The sequence below is a fragment of the Micropterus dolomieu genome, linkage group LG18, assembly GCF_021292245.1.
Source record: "Micropterus dolomieu isolate WLL.071019.BEF.003 ecotype Adirondacks linkage group LG18, ASM2129224v1, whole genome shotgun sequence".
Lineage (NCBI taxonomy): Eukaryota > Metazoa > Chordata > Actinopteri > Centrarchiformes > Centrarchidae > Micropterus > Micropterus dolomieu.
Genome location: NC_060167.1, coordinates 59,799 through 63,288, shown reverse-complemented (window position 1 = coordinate 63,288; position 3,490 = coordinate 59,799). Strand labels below are relative to the sequence as shown.

Here is a 3,490-nt window from a genome sequence, read left to right as displayed (position 1 = left end):
ACCTGTCTCTCTTTCTGTGACCTGTCTCTCTCTCACCTGTCTCTCTCACCTGTCTCTCTCTGTGTGACCTGTCTCTCTCTCTGTGACCTGTCTCTCTCACCTGTTGTCTCTCTCACCTGTCTCTCTTTCTGTGACCTGTCTCTCTCTCACCTGTCTCTCTCACCTGTCTCTCTCTGTGTGACCTGTCTCTCTTTCTGTGACCTGTCTCTCTCTCTGTGACCTGTCTCTCTCACCTGTCTCTCTCTCTGTGACCTGTCTCTCTCTCTGTCTCTCTCTCTCTCTCACCTGTCTCTCTCTGTGACCTGTCTCTCTCTCTCTCTCACCTGTCTCTCTCTGTGACCTGTCTCTCTCACCTGTCTCTCTTTCTGTGACCTGTCTCTCTCTGTGACCTGTCTCTTTCTCTCTCACCTGTCTCTCTCTCTGTGACCTGTCTCTCTCTCTCTCTCACCTGTCTCTCTCTCTGTGACCTGTCTCTCTCTCTCTCTCACCTGTTGTCTCTCTCACCTGTCTCTCTTTCTGTGACCTGTCTCTCTCTCACCTGTCTCTCTCACCTGTCTCTCTCTGTGTGACCTGTCTCTCTCACCTGTCTCTCTCTCTGTGACCTGTCTCTCTCACCTGTTGTCTCTCTCACCTGTCTCTCTTTCTGTGACCTGTCTCTCTCTCACCTGTCTCTCTCACCTGTCTCTCTCTGTGTGACCTGTCTCTCTCTCTGTAACTTGTCTCTCTCTCTGTAACTTGTCTCTCTCTCTGTAACTTGTCTCTCTTTCTGTGACCTGTCTCTCTCTCTGTGACCTGTCTCTCTCACCTGTCTCTCTCTCTGTGACCTGTCTCTCTCACCTGTCTCTCTCTCTGTAACTTGTCTCTCTTTCTGTGACCTGTCTCTCTCTCTCTCTCACCTGTCTCTCTTTCTGTGACCTGTCTCTCTCTGTGACCTGTCTCTTTCTCTCTCACCTGTCTCTCTCTCTGTGACCTGTCTCTCTTTCTGTGACCTGTCTCTCTCTCTGTGACCTGTCTCTCTCTCTCTCTCACCTGTCTCTCTCTCTGTGACCTGTCTCTCTCTCTCACCTGTCTCTGTGACCTGTCTCTCTCTCTCACCTGTCTCTGTGACTTGTCTCTCTGACCTGTCTCTGTGACTTGTCTCTCTCACCTGTCTCTCTCTTTGACTTTTGTCTCTCTCACCTGTGTCTCTCTCTTTGACTTTTGTCTCTCTCACCTGTCTCTCTCTCTTTGACTTTTGTCTCTCTCACCTGTCTCTCTCTTTGACTTTTGTCTCTCTCACCTGTCTCTCTCTCTGTGACCTGTCTCTCTCTGTTGTCTCTCTCACCTGTCTCTCTTTCTGTGACCTGTCTCTCTCTCACCTGTCTCTCTCTGTGTGACCTGTCTCTCTCTCTGTAACTTGTCTCTCTTTCTGTGACCTGTCTCTCTCTCTCTCTCTCACCTGTCTCTCTCTCACTTGTCTCTCTCTCTGTGACCTGTCTCTCTCTCCTGTCTCTCTCTCACCTGTCTCTCTCTCCTGTCTCTCTCTCTGTGACCTGTCTCTCTCACCTGTCTCTCTCTCTGTGACCTGTCTCTCTCTCCTGTCTCTCTCTCTCCTGTCTCTCTCTCTCTCTCACTTGTCTCTCTCTCTCTCTCTCACCTGTCTCTCTCTCACTTGTCTCTCTCTCTGTGACCTGTCTCTCTCTCCTGTCTCTCTCTCTCCTGTCTGTAACTTGTCTCTCTTTCTGTGACCTGTCTCTCTCTCTGTAACTTGTCTCTCTCACCTGTCTCTCTTTCTGTGACCTGTCTCTCTCTCTCTCTCTCTCTCTCTCACACCTTTCTCTCTTTCTGTGACCTGTCTCTCTCACCTGTCTCTCTTTCTGTGACCTGTCTCTCTCACCTGTCTCTCTCTCTCTCTCACCTGTCTCTCTCTCTTTAACCTGTCTCTCTCTCTCTCTCACTTGTCTCTGTCTCTGTAACTTGTCTCTGTAACTTTAAAAAGAGAGAGACAGGTGAGAGAGAAAAAATTTATAAATAAAGGTATTTTTAAACCTCAACCTCTCTCTCACCTGTCTCTCTCTCTGTAACTTGTCTCTCTTTCTGTGACCTGTCTCTCTCTCTCTCTCACCTGTCTCTCTCTCTCTGTAACTTGTCTCTCTCTCTGTGACCTGTCTCTCTCACCTGTCTCTCTCTCTCCTGTCTCTCTCTCTGTGACCTGTCTCTCACCTGTCTCTCTCTCTGTGACCTGTCTCTGTAACTTGTCTCTCTTTCTATGACCTGTCTCTCTCTCTCTCTCACCTGTCTCTCACCTGTCTCTCTCTCTGTGACCTGTCTCTGTAACTTGTCTCTCTTTCTATGACCTGTCTCTCTCTCTCTCTCACCTGTCTCTCTTTCTGTGACCTGTCTCTCTCTCTCTCACCTGTCTCTCTCTCTCTCACCTGTCTCTCTCTCTGTGACCTGTCTCTCTCTCTGTGACCTGTCTCTCTCTCTCTCACCTGTCTGTCTCTCTGTGACCTGTCTCTGTAACTTGTCTCTCTCTCTGTAACTTGTCTCTCTTTCTGTGACCTGTCTCTCTCTCTGTAACTTGTCTCTCTTTCTGTGACCTGTGTCTCTCTCTCTCTCACCTGTCTGTCTCTCTGTGACCTGTCTCTCTCTCACCTGTCTCTCTCTCTGTGACCTGTCTCTGTAACTTGTCTCTCTTTCTATGACCTGTCTCTCTCTCTCTCTCACCTGTCTCTCTTTCTGTGACCTGTCTCTCTCTCTGTGACCTGTCTCTGTAACTTGTCTCTCTCTCTGTAACTTGTCTCTCTTTCTGTGACCTGTCTCTCTCTCTGTAACTTGTCTCTCTTTCTGTGACCTGTGTCTCTCTCTCTCTCACCTGTCTGTCTCTCTGTGACCTGTCTCTCTCTCTCTCTCTGTAACTTGTCTCTCTTTCTGTGACCTGTGTCTCTCTCTCTCTCTCACCTGTCTGTCTCTCTGTGACCTGTCTCTGTAACTTGTCTCTCTCTCTGTAACTTGTCTCTCTTTCTGTGACCTGTCTCTCTCTCTCTCTCTCGGTGCATGCTGGGAGTGTTTGGGTGCGCGTGAGGGCTCACACGAGGTGAGGGTGATCGTGTGCTTGTTTCAAACTTTTCTAAATTTTTGTTTCAAATTTCCTGAGTAAACATTTTTTGTTGTGATAAGAGTATTTTGAGGATTAGTTAGGGAGCGGGATGGCGTCCCTTACGCCACCTGTCTCCATCCGCCATGGAGTCAGGTGTGTGACGGCGAACGGGGTGAATGTGGAGGAAGTGCTACTTGCAGTTGGACAGGAGATCGGCTATGAAAACATTTCATCTGCCTCGCGAATGAATAAAGCGGTGGTTGTGTTTTTAAAAGAAGAGAACCATGTGAATCATCTTATAAGCAGCGGAATAGTGGGAAGTGGAGACTTTGTTACTGTTTTGCCGCTGGTTGCTCCAACTATTAAGGTGACTGTGTCAAACGTGCCGCCTTTCATCCAGAGTAATGAGAT

General features: G+C 48.6%; 1 protein-coding gene across 4 annotated transcripts in view; it reads left to right on the top strand.

Annotated features, from left to right (window-relative positions):
* The window catches only part of khk (ketohexokinase), a 23,703-nt gene that overhangs the window by 16,702 nt on the left and 3,511 nt on the right, over nucleotides 1-3,490 (top strand). The gene's annotated exons all lie outside the window — the stretch shown is intronic.